At 48.1% G+C, this 16,440-nt stretch overlaps 1 long non-coding RNA gene across 1 annotated transcript in view; it reads right to left on the bottom strand.

Annotated features, from left to right (window-relative positions):
• Positions 1 to 420: 420 nt before the first annotated feature.
• LOC122559119 (uncharacterized) overlaps positions 421 to 16,440 on the bottom strand; it is a 37,429-nt gene continuing 21,409 nt past the window's right edge. The window contains exons 2-3 of the long non-coding RNA XR_015759278.1: positions 8,669 to 8,824; positions 421 to 614 (exon numbers count right to left, since the gene is read on the bottom strand). This is a non-coding gene — a long non-coding RNA (uncharacterized LOC122559119). The remainder of the gene's footprint in view (positions 615 to 8,668; positions 8,825 to 16,440) is intronic.

Genomic DNA, 16,440 nt, shown 5'->3' with positions numbered 1-16,440 from the left:
AGTACATTACAGTGTGGAAACAGGCCCTTCGGCCCAACAAGTCCACACCGACCCGCCGAAGCGAAACCCACCCATACCCCTACATTTACCCCTTACCTAACACTACGGGCAATTTAGCATGGCCAATTCACCTGAACCTGCACATCATTTGGACTGTGGGAGGAAACCGGAGCACCCGGAGGAAACCCACGCAGACACGGAGAGAACGTGCAAACTCCACACAGTCAGTCGCCTGAGGCGGGAATTGAACCCGGGTCTCAGGCGCTGTGAGGCAGCAGTGCTAACCACTGTGCCACCGTGCCGCCCACCAATCTTCATTCAGTGAATGAAGATGTCTTCTCCCCCACCCCCCCCCACCCCCCCCCTCAGTTGAGCTACAAAAGAATCATTGCTCACTCAATACTCTCCCTGTCAACAGCACTGACTGTCTGGCGATGACCACAGAAAGATGCACGCATGGCCTAAAGTGGGTTGTTCTACTCCTTGATGTTTTCGCTTCTCATACGTTTGGCTGGGTTTTCACTTCCGACAAGTTATTGGCGATCCTGTGTCATTGCAGGTTTTCACACTCGGCCAAGAGATCTTCAATCTGTTTGGGAATTCCCAAAGGGAAGCTGGGAAAACAAGTGAAAGGGATGAGGGAAGTGAAAAGCTGCTGTAGTGATCCAGTTAAGAGTTATGGTGTCATGGAGTTATACAGCACAGAAACAGACCCTACAGGCTAACCAGTCTGTACTGAACATAAACTACTCCCACCTACCTGCTCCTGGCCCATAGACCTCCAGACCTTTCCTGTTCATGTTCTTACACAAGTTCTTTAAACACTGCGCTCAAATCCACCATTTCCTCGGAAGATTCATTTAACATGCAAACCAATCTCTGTGTAAAACGTGCGCCCCTCAGGTCTATTTTAAATCTCTCCCCTCTCACCTTAAAAATATGCCCCCCCCCTGGCCTTGTAACCCACCATCCTAGGGAAAAGACACCTACCTTTAATTCTACATGTATCCCTCATGGTTTTGTAAACCTCCATAGGGTCACCTCTCAACTTCCTACACTCTGGTGAAAGATGTCCCAGTCTATTCAGCCTTTCTTTATAACGAATTCTGAATGTTTTCTTTTAACAAGTCAAGCTACACCACATGACTTTATTATATTTAATAACAAAGCAAACTTTATTGGATATAAAAGATTTAAATAAAACAAACACTGTTAACTTAACAACGTGGTTTATTACTACTAGGAGAAAGTGAGGACTGCAGATGCTTGAGATCAGAGTCCAAGTGTGTGGTGCTGGAAAAACACAGCAGGTCAGGCAGCATCCGAGGAACAGGAGAATTGATGTTTCGGGCATAAGCCCTTCATTCCTGATGAAGGGCTTATGCCCGAAACGTCAATTCTCCTGCTCTTCGGAGGCCGCCTGCCTGGCTGTGCTTTTCCAGCACCACACACTTTGGTGTATAACGACATATACCGTCCACTCTGATTTACTTCTTATTTTCAGCAAGAATTCCTCTATTAGCCTGAAGCAGTCTTAAAGATGTTCATCTCTTTAGAGTTTCCAAGAATGACACAGAGATTTTCTCAGCCCCAGTGAGATTTCATTTACCCCCTTTTGACGATTAGGCCCAAGTGAATCTTCTGGGTGCAATCATTACCACAAGACTCTGGGGGTGGGGAGGAGGACCACTGTACATTCTTCCACTCACACTAACACAGTTCAATTCTCATCCATATGCCACATGGTCAATGATGAAGCTACTCTATAGTGCAGAACTAGGTCAGGATAAATTACTTTGGCTATCTCGTAGAGACTTAGGGCAGCACGGTGGCTCAGTGGTTAGCACTGCTGCCTCACAGCACCCAGGGACCCAGCTTCGATTCCAGCCTCGGGTGACTGTCTGCATGGGTTTCCTTCCAAAGATGTGCAGGTCAGGGTGAATTGGCCAAACTAAAGTGGTCCCTAGTGTGTAGGTTGGTGCATTAGTCAAGGGTTGAATGTAGGGGGTGGGTGGGTTACTCTTTGGAGGGTCGGTGTGGACTTGTTGGGCCAAAGGGCCTGTTTCCACACTGTAGGGAATCTCTTCTATGACTTGCAAGTCCTATGATATCCAAACTACAAGTAACTCTCTCAGCAAATGCCCAGATAAACTAAAACCATAGAATCTCCCTAATCTCCATCCATCTCCAAAATGGGTGGCCTGCTCTGTGCTGCCCTCAAACTTTCGGTTAATTATTCCATATCTCTAATTTCCTCTTGGATCTGATGAAATAAATGAGCTTACTGAAGGCTTTGAAACAATTTTGGTTCCAACTCCCCTAATTCGAAAGACCGCATCACACCACATCACATCACCGGTTCTCCAGCTACATAAATGGTCCTGCTGATTTATGGTCTTACCTCTGTCTCTCTGCTGACTTCCTAAATCATTAGAGCTCCAATTGTAAAAAATGTAATCGACTCAAAACTCCAATTGCACTCATCCCACTTTCTACAGTTCCAAAAAAATTAATTCGTAAAGCTACAAGTTATATTCTAAAAGGAAATGACCTATTTTAAAACATGTGAACAAAATATACAAGAGAAGCAAAGAAAGAGTACAGGGGTTGGGAGGTCATGTTGCGGCTGTACAGGACATTGGTTAGGCCACTGTTGGGATACTGCGTGCAATTCTGGTCTCCTTGCTTTAGGAAGGATGTTGTGAAGCTTGAAAGGGTTCAGAAAAGATTTACAAGGATGTTGCCAGAGTTGGAGGGTCTGAGCTATAGGGAGAAGCTGAATAGGCTGGGGCTGTTTTCCCTGGCTGCGGGCTGACCTTATAGAGGTTTATAAAATCATGAGGGGCATGGATAGGGTAAATAGACAGGTATTTTCCCTGGGGTGGGGGGGGGGGGAGTCCAAGACTCCAGGGTTTAGGGTGAGAGGGGAAAGATATAAAAGAGACCTAAGGGGCAACTTTTTCACACAGAGGGTGGTACGTGTGTGGAATGAGCTGCCAGAGGAAGTGGTGGAGGCTGGTACAAATACAGCATGTAAGAGGAATCTGGATGGGTATATGAACAGGAAGGGTTTAGAGAGATATGGGCCAAGTTCTGCCAAATGGGACTAGATTTATCTAAGATGTCATGGATGAGTTGGACTGAAGAGTCTGTTTCCATGCTGTACATCTCTATGACTCGATGACACCAGCAGGGAATCCCAAAGTCTACAGTCAGCATGGAAATAATAAAAGGCTGGTGAAATGGGAGGAGGGTGAATGAATGAATGTATCAAGGCAGGTGGTTTTAATGAGAACCTTTCACCTCTATTTACTGAAGAAAGAGATGTTGCCAAAGTCCTGCGTTAGTTGGGCCGAATGATAGATTGATGAAAAGACTGACTGATAGAGATAAGAACATAAGGGCATACAAACTAGGACAAGCTGGCCCTTCGAGCCCGCTCCGCCATTCAATAAAGATCATGGCTGATCTTGTCATGGTCCCAGCTCTACTTATTCACACTCTTACTGTCACCCTTAATTCTTTTGTTGTTCAAAAAAATCATCTATGTTAGCTTTAAAGGCATTTACTGAGGAAGCCTCAATCACTTCACTGGGCAGGAATTTCATAGTTTCACAATCCTGAATAAGTTCCCTTTTCAATTCAGTCCTAAATCTGCTCCCCCTAATCTTGAGGCCCTTTTATCCTAGTTTCATCCACCAGTGGGAACATCCTGTCCACTTCTATCTTATCTATTCCCTTCATAATGTTATATATTTCTGTAAGATTCCACCCACCCCCCACCCACTCATTCTTCTAAATTCCAATGAATATAATTCCAGTCTACTCAGTCTCTCCTCATAAACCAACCCCCTCAACATCGGAATCAACCTGGTGAACCTCCTCTGCACCCCCCCCCAGTGCCAGGACATCTTTCTCAAGAAAGGAGACCAAAACTATACACAGTACTCCAGATGTGGCCTCACCAGCACCCCGTGCCCAGCTGCAATGTAACCTCCCTGCTTTTAAACTCAATCCCATCAGCAAAGAAGGACAAGATTCCATTTGCCTTCCTAATTACCTGTTGCACCCGCAGACCAACCTTCGGTGATTCATGCACAAGGACACTCAAGTCCCCCTGCATAGCAGCATGCTGCAACCTTTTTACTATTCAAGTGGGTATATGAATAGGAATGGTTTAGAGGGATATGGGCCAATGCTGGCAAGTGGGACTAGATTAGGTTGAGGTATCTGTTTGGCACGGACAAGTTGGAGCGAAGGGTCTGTTTCTGTGCTGTACATCTTTATGACTCTATAACTAAGTAATAGTCCTTTTTTACTGTCATTCCTACCAAAATGGATGTCTTCACATTTATTAACATTGTATTCCAACTGCCAGACCTTTGCCCACTCACTTAAACTATCTCTGTCCTTCTGTAACGTTTCACAGTGCTCTGCCCACTTTGCTCTCTCTTAGTGGCATCTGCAAACTTTGACACACTACACGTGGTCCCCAACTCCAAATCATCGATGTAAATTGTGAATAAGTGCGGTCCCAGCACTGATTCTCTGAGGCACACCACTGATTGATCCATCCCAACTGTTTAAGGACCTAGACTTGGGTCTACGGGTCCCGGTTTCAAACTGGACAGATGATACCAAATGTGGATACACAGGGGTGGGTCCCTGATTTACGAAGATCTGACTTGCCAACACCTGCACTTACGAACGTGATTTCATACAGGGGTGTAATTTGAAAGATCCGAGACATGACCATTTTCAGTACTTACAAAGGTCTCCTTCAGATTGGGCAGTACTTGGTTTCAAATTGAGTTTGCAGAAGGGAGCCGGTGTTAGACCTCCACAGGTATAAAGACTGGCTGGTGAATGTATGGTAGATTAAAATTTAATATGGGGAAATGTGAAGTGATATATTTTGATCAGAGAGGCAATAGAAAATTAAGGATACAGTTTTAAAGGTCAAGGTGCCTGGAGGTATTTCTGCTAAAATCATTGAAAGTGACAGGCTGGAGGTGTAGTTAATAAAGCATACAGCTTATTGAGTTTTATTAATAGGGACATATAACATAAGAGTAAGGGGGTGCTGTTCAATTCTAAATAAAACACGGCTTTCACCCTCAGCTGAGTATTGTCCTTAACTTTAGAATTAATACAAAAGGCAGTGGAGAGAGAGAGGGGTGAAAAAGGATTAATGAGGATGATCCCAGGCATGAGGAAGATCAGTTATGTGGATGGATTAGGGAATTTGGTACTGCTCTCCCTGGAGAAGAGACGGTTGAGGAGAGATTTGATTGAGGTGTTCAGGATCATGAAGGAACTGGTTACGGTACACTGTCCGCATTGATGGATGGATCAAAACCATAGGATTCAGGTTAACAAGGAATGGGAAAAGAACCAACAGAGATAGAAGGAAAATCCTTTTCACACAGTGAGGGGTTAGGGTCTGGAACGTACTGTCTGAGAGTGTGGGGGGAGGCCGGTTCACCCGAGGGGTTAGGGTCTGGAACGTACTGTCTGAGAGTGTGGGGGAGGCAGGTTCACTCAAGGGGCTAGGGTCTGGAATGTACTGTCTGAGAGTGTGGGGGAGGCAGGTTCACTCAAGGGGCTAGGGTCTGGAATGTACTGTCTGAGAGTGTGGGGGGAGGCCGGTTCACCCGAGGGGTTAGGGTCTGGAATGTACTGTCTGAGAGTGTGGGGGAGGCAGGTTCACTCAAGGGGCTAGAGTCTGGAATGTACTGTCTGAGAGTGTGGGGGAGGCAGGTTCACTCAAGGGGCTAGGGTCTGGAATGTACTGTCTGAGAGTGTGGGGGGAGACAGGTTCACTCAAGGGGCTAGGGTTTGGAATGTACTGTCTGAGAGTCTGGGGGAGGTAGGTTCACTCAAGGGGCTAGGGTCTGGAATGTACTGTCTGAGAGTCTGGGGGAGGCAGGTTCACTCAAGGGGCTAGGGTCTGGAATGTACTGTCTGAGAGTGTGGGGGAGGCAGGTTCACTCAAGGGGCTAGGGTCTGGAATGTACTGTCTGAGAGTGTGGGGGAGGCTGTTCACTTGACGGGTTAAGGTCTGGAACGTACTGTCTGAGAGTGTGGGGGGAGGAAGGTTCACTTGAGGGGTTAGGGTCTGGAACATACTGTCTGAGAGTGTGGGGGGAGGCAGGTTCACTTGAGGGGTTAGGGTCTGGAATGTACTGTCTGAGAGTGTGGGGGGAGACAGGTTCACTCGAGGGGTTAGGGTCTGGAAAGTACTGTCTGAGAGTATGGGGGAGGCAGATTCACTCAAGGGGTTAGGGTCTGGAATGTACTGTCTGAGAGTATGGGGGAGGCAGGTTCACTCGAGGGGTTAGGGTCTGGGATGTACTGTCTGAGAGTGTGGGGGAAGGCAGGTTCACTTGAGGGGTCAGGGTCTGGAACGTACTGTCTGAGAGTGTGGGGTGAGACAGGTTCACTCGAGGGGTCAGGGTCTGGAACGTACTGTCTGAGAGTGTGGGGGGAGACAGGTTCACTCGAGGGGTTAGGGTCTGGAACATACTGTCTGAGAGTATGGGGGAGGAAGGTTCACTCGAGGGGTTAGGGTCTGGAACATACTGTCTGAGAGTATGGGGGAGGCAGGTTCACTCGAGGGGTTAGGGTCTGGAATGTACTGTCTGACAGTGTGGAATGAGGCACGTTCACCCGAGGGGTTAGGGTCTGGAATGTACTGTCTGAGAGTGTGGGGGAGGGGCAGGTTCACCCGAGGGGTTAGGGTCTGGAATGTACTGTCTGAGAGTGTGGGGGGAGGCAGGTTCACTTGAGGGGTCAGGGTCTGGAATGTACTGTCTGAGAGTGTGGGGGAGGGGCAGGTTCACTCGAGGGGTCAGGGTCTGGAATGTACTGTCTGAGAGTGTGGGGGAGGGGCAGGTTCACTCGAGGGGTTGGGGTCTGGAATGTACTGTCTGAGAGTGTGGAATGAGGCACGTTCACCCGAGGGGTTAGGGTCTGGAATGTACTGTCTGAGAGTGTGGGGGAGGGGCAGGTTCACTCGAGGGGTTAGGGTCTGGAACATACTGTCTGAGAGTATGGGGGAGGCAGGTTCACTTGAGGGGTTAGAGTCTGGAATGTACTGTCTGAGAGTGTGGGGGAGGGGCAGGTCCACTCGAGGGGTTAGGGTCTGGAATGTACTGTCTGAGAGTGTGGGGGAGGGGCAGGTTCACTTGAGGGGTTAGAGTCTGGAATGTACTGTCTGAGAGTGTGGGGGAGGGGCAGGTTCACTTGAGGGGTCAGGGTCTGGAACGTACTGTCTGAGAGTGTGGGGGAGGGGCAGGTTCACTCGAGGGGTTGGGGTCTGGAATGTACTGTCTGAGAGTGTGGAATGAGGCACGTTCACCCGAGGGGTTGGGGTCTGGAATGTACAGTCTGAGAGTGTGGGGGGAGGCAGGTTCACTTGAGGGGTCAGGGTCTGGAACGTACTGTCTGAGAGTGTGGGGGAGGGGCAGGTTCACTCGAGGGGTTAGGGTCTGGAATGTACTGTCTGAGAGTGTGGGGGAGGGGCAGGTTCACTCGAGGGGTTAGGGTCTGGAATGTACTGTCTGAGAGTGTGGGGGGAGGCAGGTTCACTTGAGGGGTCAGGGTCTGGAACGTACTGTCTGAGAGTGTGGGGGGAGGCTGTTCACTCAAGGGGTTAGGGTCTGGAATGTACTGTCTGAGAGTGTGGGGGAGGGGCAGGTTCACACGAGGGGGTTAGGGTCTGGAATGTACTATCTGAGAGTGTGGGGGAGGGGCAGGTTCACTCGAGGGGTTAGGGTCTGGAATGTACTGTCTGAGAGTGTGGGGGGAGGCTGTTCACTCAAGGGGTTAGGGTCTGGAATGTACTGTCTGAGAGTGTGGGGGAGGGGCAGGTTCACTCGAGGGGTTAGGGTCTGGGATGTACTGTCTGACAGTGTGGGGGAGGGGCAGGTTCACTCGAGGGGTTAGGGTCTAGAATGTACTGTCTGAGAGTGTGGGGGAGGGGCAGGTTCACTCGAGGGGTTAGGGTCTGGAATGTACTGTCTGAGAGTGTGGGGAAGGCAGGTTCAATCGAGGGGTTAGGGTCTGGGATGTACTGTCTGACAGTGTGGGGGAGGGGCAGGTTCACTCGAGGGGATAGGGCCTGGAATGTACTGTCTAGAGTGTGGGGGAGGCAGGTTCACTCGAGGGGTTAGGGTCTGGAATGTACTGTCTGAGAGTGTGGGGGAAGGCAGGTTCACTCGAGGGGTTAGGGTCTGGAATGTACTGTCTGAGAGTCTGGGGGAAGGCAGGTTCACTCGAGGGGTTAGGGTCTGGGATGTACTGTCTGACAGTGTGGGGGAGGGGCAGGTTCACTCGAGGGGATAGGGCCTGGAATGTACTGTCTAGAGTGTGGGGGAGGCAGGTTCACTCGAGGGGTTAGGGTCTGGAATGTACTGTCTGAGAGTGTGGGGGGAGGCTGTTCACCCGAGGGGTTAGGGTCTGGAATGTACTGTCTGAGAGTGTGGGGGGAGGCTGTTCACCCGAGGGGTTAAGCTTTGGAATGTACTTAAATTGTCAGCCATTTTGAAATGACGATCAGTGGTGAATTGAGTTTGAGCTGGTTACCTCACACATCTCCATACAGAGACTGGTTTCAGTTGGCACATGCAGGTGGGCATTGTGGGAAAGGCAGGAATGTAGGGGCTACCTTTGACACTTTAGTCTGGTGTCTGAAACAGCTGCCACCCCCAGCCCGACTGCTTTCTCCCGTCCTCTCCGACTCCAGCTTGGTTCACCGTCATAAAGCTACGTTCTGTCATCTCCTCCTCAATTTTCTATGTACATTTCTGTTGCACTCGAAAGTCTGGTGGAATCGAATAAAACTCAGTCAAGATCAGTGAATCTGGTCTGAGCTAAACTTCCACATGCAGATATACTCAAGGTGTTTGCACAGCTCCATTATTTCCCACTGTGACTGGGCTTTCCTATTGCCCCCCAGCCCCCAAACACTTACTGTCCTCTCTGTTCAAATACCTGATCTGGCTTTACTCCCGGCCTTGAGTTGTTGTGTCTTCCATCAGGACTATATGCCCCAGTGTGGCCATTCTCAGCAGCTGGATTTACCCTCCCCCTTTCCTTATCCCATGGAAAATTCCTCCATTTCATTCCCTCTCTCCTCTCCTCCACTTCCCCCCTATTTTGAAGGAATTGCTCTTTCCACTCAGCTCACCCTGACACTAATGGTTTGGTTGTCTGATCAGGCTCCGCGCGCTCAGATATTGTGTCACCATTAGCCTCAGGAGCAGCAGTGAACCATTCAGCCCATCAAGTCGGATCCTCCTCGTCTCTGTCTTGAATGGGTGACACCTTATCCTGAGACCATGCCTTCTGGTTCTAGATTCTCCCACAATGGGAAACAACTTCTCCACGTCTACCCTGTCAAGTCCTCTAATCATCTTGATTGTTTCAATAAGGTTGCCTCTCACTCTTCGAGACTCCAATGAGTACAAGCCCAATCTACACAACTTCAACTCCTAAGAAAATCTTTGCATATTCGGGATTAACGCAGTGAATATTCTCTGGATAACCTATTATATCTTAGATAAGCCAATCAAATCTGTTCAATGTATTCAATGTGCCTTGTATTGTTTTTGGAAAAGCTCCTTACTTTTTTACTCCATTCCCATTGTAAGACAATAGTTAGTTGGCACGGAAACGGGGAATTTGATTTTTGGCTTTTCTCCCTCTGACCCTGGCTCATTTCCTCACTGCCTCAGCTCGACAGAACTCAATTTCCAACTTTTCATTTCCTGTCCACTATGGTTTACCGAGCTTCCCCTGAATAGATTCCCTTCCCCCCCCCAGTTTCAGTTTTTCCTAAACTTTTTGATCCTCATTCAGCTTCCCGACAGTGTTCTGGAATTTTCTGTATCTCCTGCAGCAGAACGCTAGGCTGGACTTCAAGTTGTGGAGGGTTAGGGATTCAAAGGTGGATAGGTAAGACAGTGTCTGGCCCTGTGTTGGAAATCAGTGTATTAAACGTTCTGAAACTAACCTCTGAGGCACAGGAAATTCACCAATGAAATCTCAGAAAAGCCACTCACTCACTTATTCACTCACTGACTCATTCACACACTTTCACTCACTCACTCTCACTCTCTCACTCACTCAGTGGATAAAATCCCCCAGATAGGGAACTTCACCCTCTGCTAGAGGGGTCCCGATGGTACCCAGTGCCAGTCCCAAGGTCATTGAGTCCCAAGTAAGGATGGGCACCATTCGCCAAATCTGATTGTGATGAGGTCAGTAAGGTGGATCTCATAGAATATGAATTCCCTGCATGGGGCTGTTAACCGGGCCTGGCTGACAGATAGGAACAGGTGGAAGTGCAGATGCTGGAGGTCAGAGTCAAAAGAAGATCGTATGAGGAAAGGCTGAGGCACTTGGGGCTGTTTTCATTGGAGAAAAGAAGGTTTAGGGGTGACTTGATAGACGTGTACAAGATGATTAGGGGTTTAGATAGGGTTGACCATGAGAACCTTTTTCCACGTATGGAGTCAGCTATTACGAGGGGGCATAGCTTTAAATTAAGGGGGGGGTAGGTATAGGACAGATGTTAGGGGTAGATTCTTTACTCAGCGAGTCGTGAGTTCATGGAATGCCCTGCCAGTAGCAGTGGTGGACTCTCCCTCTTTATGGGCATTTAAACGGGCATTGGATAGGCATATGGAGGATAGTGGGGTGGTGTAGGTTAGGTGGGCTTGGATCGGTGCAACATCGAGGGCCTGTACTGCGCTGTATTCTTCTATGTTCTATGTTCTATGTAAGGCACTGGAAAAACACAACAGGTCAGGCAGCATCCGAGGAGCAGGAGAGTTGACACTTCGGGCATAAGCCCTTCATCAGGAATTGAAGAGTTAAACAGTTGTGTCAGAGGTTCTGTTCACCCTGAGAGCCGCCTCTGACAGAGCTGGATCAGGGTCAGGGCTCTCCATGTGTCAATAAAGGATGACGTGGTGAGGGGAGACCAGCTTGTGTGGAGTTACCTCAATGGTGACAAGAGAAAAGCACACTCCTGAAGAAGCTTGCTTGCAACACTCGCCTTTGAGTTAGAACGTAGAACATAGAACAGTACAGTGTAGTACAGGCCGTTCAGCCCTCAATGTTGCGATGCCCTGTGAAACCAATCTGTGAAGCCCATCTAACCTACACTATTCCATTCTTGTCCATATGCCTATCCAATGACCATTTAAATGCCCTTAAAGTTGGTGAGTCTACTATTGTTGCAGGCAGGGCATCCCTCGCCCCTAATCCTCTCTGAGTAAAGAAACTACCTCTGACATCTGTCCTCAATTTAAAGTTTCGTCCCCTTGTGCTAGCCATCACCATCCAAGGAAGAAGGCTCTCACTGTCCACCTTATCTAACCCTCTGATTATCTTATATTAAGTCACCTCTTAAACTTCTTCGCTCAAACGAAAACAGCCTCAAGTCCCTCAGCTTTTCCTCATAAGACCTTCCCTGACAACTTCCTAGTATATCTCCTCTGAGCCCTTTCCAAAGCTTCCATATCCTTCCTATAATGCGGTGACCAGAACTGTACGCAATACTCCCAAGTGCAGCCTCACCAGGCTTTTGTTCGGTTGCATCATGACCTCATAGTTCTGAAACTCAGACCCTCTACCCATAAAAAGCTAACACACCATATGCCTCCTTAACAGCCCTATCAACCTGGGTGGCAACTTTCAGGGATCTATGTACATGGACACCGAGATCTCTCTGTTCATCAACACTACCAAGAATCTTACCATTAGCCCAGTACTCTGCATTCCTGTTGCTCCTTCCAAAGTGAATCACCTCACAATTTTCCACATTAAACTCCATTTGCCACCTCTCAGCCCAGCTCTGCAGTTTATCTATGTCTCTCTGTAACCTGCAACATCCTTCGGCACTATCCACAACTGTACCAACCTAAATGTCGTCTGCAAATTTTCTAACCCATCCTTCTATTCCCTCATCCAGGTCACTTATAAAAATGACAATCAGCAGTGGACACAAAACAGATCCTTGCGGTACACCACGAGTAACTGAAATCCAGGATGAACATTTCCCATCAACCACCACCCTCTGTCTTCTTTCAGCTAGCCAATTTCTGATCCGAATCGCTAAATCACCCTCAATCCCATGTCTTATTATTTTGTGCAGTAGCCTACCGTGGGGAATCTTTTCAAAGACCTTACTGAAATCCATATACACCACATCAAAGGCTTTACCCTCATCCACCTGTTTGGCTACCTTCTCAAAGAACTCAATAAAGTTTGTGAGGCATGACTGCCCTTCACGAAACCGTGTTGACTATCCCTCATCAAATTATTCCTATCAAGATGATTATAAATCCTATATTTTATAACCTTTCCCAACACCTTACCCACAACCGATGTAAGGCTCACTGGTCTATAATTTCCAGGGTTGTCTCTACTCCCCTCCTGAACAAGGGAACAACATATGCTATCCTCCAGTCTTCTGGTAGTATTCCTGTAGACAATGATGACATAAAGGTCAAAGCCAAAGGCTCTGCAATCTCCTCCCTGGCTTCCCAGAGAATCCTAAGATAAATCCCATCTGGCCCAGGGGATTTATCTATTTTTACACTATCCAGAATTGCTAACACGTCCTCCTTGCGAACTTCAATCCCATCTAGTCTAGTAGCCTGTTTCTCAGTATTCTCCTCAACAACATTGTCTTTTTCCAGTGTGAATACTGATGAAAAATAATCATTTAGCACTTCCCCTATCTCCTCAGACTCCACGCACAACTTCCCACTACTGTCCTTGATTGGCCCTAATCTTACTCTAGTTATTCTTTTATCCCTTATATTACTATGCAAAGCTTTAGGGTTTTCCTTGATCCTATCCACCAATGACTTCTCATGTCCTCTCCTCTCTCATCTTAGCTCTCTCTTTAGGTCTTTCCTGGCCACGTTGTAACTCTCACTCACCCTAACTGAGCCTTCACATCTCATCCTAACATAAGCCTTCTTCTTCCTCTTGACAAGAGATTCAACTTCTTTAGTAGACCACAGCTCCCTTGCTCAACCACTTCCTCCCTGCCTGACAGGTACATACTTATCAAAGACACACAGTAACTGTTCCTTGAATAAGCTCCACATTTCTATTGTGCCCATCTCCTGCAATTTCCTTCGCCATGCTATGCATCCTAAATCTTGTCTAGTCGCATCGTCCCTTTTCCCCAACTGTAACTCTTGCCCTCTGGTGTATACCTATCCCTTTCCATCGCTAAACTAAACACAACTGAATTGTGGTCACTATCACCAAAGTGCTTACCTACCTCCAAAGCCAACATTTGGCCTGGTTCATTACCCAGGACCAAATCCAATGTGGCCTTGCCCCTTGTTGGCCTGTCTACATACTGTGTCAGGAAACACTCCTGCACACATTGGACACAAAAGTACTTGTACTATAGTATTCCCAGTCAATACTTGGGAAGTTGAAGTCCCCCATAACAACTACCCTGTCACTCTTGCTCCTATCGAGAATTATCTTTGCTATCCTTTCCTCTACATCTCTGGAACTACTGGGGGGGCCTATAGAAAACTCCCAACAGTGTAACCTCATATTTCCTGTTTCTAATCTCAGCCCATACTACCTCAGTAGACGAGTCCTCAAACGTCCTTTCTGCAGCTGTAATACTGTCCTTGTCTAACAATGTCATAACCCGCCCTCTTTGACCATTTTTCCTGTTCTTACTGAAACATCTAAATCCCGGAACTTGCAATAACCATTCCTGTCCCTGCTCTACCCATGTCTCTGGAATGACCACAACATCGAAATCTTAGATACCAACCCATGCTGCAAGTTCACCCATCTTATTCCAGATGCTCCTGGCGTTGACGTAGTCACACTTTAAACCGACGTTTTGCTTGCCGGTGCCTTCTTGCGACCCTGAAACTTGATTTCTGACTTCACTACTCTCAACCTCTTGTATACTTGAACTACAATTTAGGTTCCCATACGCCTGCTGAATTAGTTTAAACCCACCCTAAAAACATTAGCAAATGATCCCCTCCAGGGTATTGGTACTCCTCTGGTTCAGGTGAAGACCGTCCTGTTTGTGCAAGGTCCCACCTACACCAGAAAAAGCCCCAATTATCCAGGAATCCAAAACCCTCCCTCCTGCACCATTCCTGTAGCCACGTGTTCAACTCCTCTCTCTCCCTATTCCTCGTTTTGCTAACTCGTGGAAGGGCAACAAATTAGAGAAACAACTCTCTTTGTTCTAGCTCTAAGCTTCCACCCTAGCTCCCTGAAATTTTGCCATAAATCCCCATCCCTTTTCCTACTTATGTTATTGGTGTTGATGTGGAACACGACTTGGGGTTGCTCTCCCTCCCCCTCAAGGATCCTGAGAACATGATCAGAGACATCAAAAACACTGGCACCAAGGAGGCAATACACCAACATGAGTCTCTGTCATTCCTACAGAACCTCCTATCTGTCTCTCTAACTATGGAGTCCCCAATGACTAATGCTCTGCTCCTCTTATCCCTTGCCTTCTGAGCAACAGGGACAGACTCTGTGCCAGAGACCTGTGCCCCATTTCTTGCCCCTAGTAAGTCACCCCCCCCCCAACAGTATCCAAAACAGTATACTTGTTGTTGAGGGGAACGGCCACAGGGGATTCCTGCACTGTCTGCCGGTTCCCTCTCTGTCCCCTGACGGTAACTCATCTACCTTCTTCTTTTACCTGAGGTGTGCCTACCTCCCTGTAACTCCTTACAATAACCCCCTCTGCCTCCCGAATGATCCGAAGTTCATCCAACTCCAGCTCCAGCTCCCTAACGCGGTTTTCGAGGAGCTGGAGTTGGGTGCACTTCCCACAGATGCAGTCAGCAGGGGACACTGGAGGTAACTGTTCCCTCCCATGTTCTGCAGGAGGAACATTCAACTGCCCTAACCTCCATTCCCACTATTCCAAATTCCCAAAGAGACGACTGAAAACTAAAAGGGAGGGAGAAAAGAAGGCTAGTCACCTTATCATTCCAGCAGTCAGAACAGTTTTTTTTGGTTAGAGGAGGAGGATGGGTGGGAGACACTACCCGAGTAGTGTTTCGGGTAAAGCAACCACCCAAATATCAAGCCTGAGTTACCCAGCAGTCCCATGTCCGCTCCTGCTCAGCATGCGCTCTGCCTATTTTTTAAAAACTTTTTAAACATTACTCCTACCTTCCCATCAGGCCTCTGGTCCTCGCTGTCGCTCCTCCCACTGCAGCTGCTGCCAAGGGAGTGAAGCATTAGGGGTCAGCATTTCTAGCATCATGCCGCTATTTGGGAAGCTGGATCCTGCCATCGAAGACTGGGACCAGTATGCGGAAAGAACGTGTTATTTTCTCCGGGTAAATGACGCTGGGGTAAATGAAAAGCAATGGGTAATTCCCCTGACAGTTTTACTTGGCAATTTGAGAATCAGGAGAATCTATACCAGGATTTGTCATGAGTTAAAATGACTTGCAGAGCCATGCGACTTTGGTTTAACTATTAATGAGATGTTGATGAAGCAACCGTGGGCGGCACGGTGGCACAGTTGTTAGCCCTGCTGCCTCACAGCGCCAGAGACCCGGGTTCAATTCCCGCCTCAGGCGACTGACTGTGTGGAGTTTGCACGTTCTCCCCGTGTCTGCGTGGGTTTCCTCCGGGTGCTCCGGTTTCCTCCCACAGTCCAAAGATGTGCAGGGTCAGGTGAATTGGCCATGCTAAATTGCCCGTAGTGTTAGGTAAGGGGTAAATGTAGGGTTATGGGTGGTTGCGCTTCGGCGGGTCGGTGTGGACTTGTTGGGCCAAAGGGCCTGTTTCCACACTGTAATGTAATCTAATCTAATCTAATTTGGTATGTGGGATTGTATGTGTATGTTGTAACTATGCAAAAGCGCCCACTGGCCCAACCGCTACTACACCTGGCTTTGTCATTGGGAAAAGGTGGCAAGTGGGGCATGCGGTCCAGGGTATTCTGGTGGAAGTGGACAGCCAAACGTTCCAGTTGAGCTTGGGGAACAACAATTGAGTGGAACAGCAATTGCATTGCCTCACTAAGGACACGTCCTGAACAGAGGGACTCTAACAAAGCCCTAAAGCAAAGCCAAGCCTCGACCAAATGGTTCCAATTTTCTTGCTGATCCTGGCGAGCAAGCCATTGCTGGTAGTTTGCAGACTTGAGGACAGTTGAAGATGCCCACTAAATCTAAATTGAGTTGGAGAACTCATTGGCCAGTATTCAGGAGAGTGCAGATCCTGGAACGTCCCCTTACATCTGGTTTCGGACAGTTAAACTGTTCAGAACCTAATCCGAAAACAGAACCAGTCAAAATAACTGCCTGGTGAAATGGTCACCCAATTCCAACGGAGGTCGATACTGGGCGGCCGTTTCGGTAATCGCTGAACCAGTCTTTAACAAAATTCGCTCTGTAG

This window comes from Chiloscyllium plagiosum, unplaced genomic scaffold (genome assembly GCF_037043375.1).
Source record: "Chiloscyllium plagiosum isolate Xiang-an unplaced genomic scaffold, Cpla_swu_hap1 HiC_scaffold_14, whole genome shotgun sequence".
NCBI classification, from domain to species: Eukaryota; Metazoa; Chordata; class Chondrichthyes; order Orectolobiformes; family Hemiscylliidae; genus Chiloscyllium; species Chiloscyllium plagiosum.
Note: the sequence above shows the minus strand (reverse complement) of the source record. Positions and strands in the feature narration are given on the sequence as shown.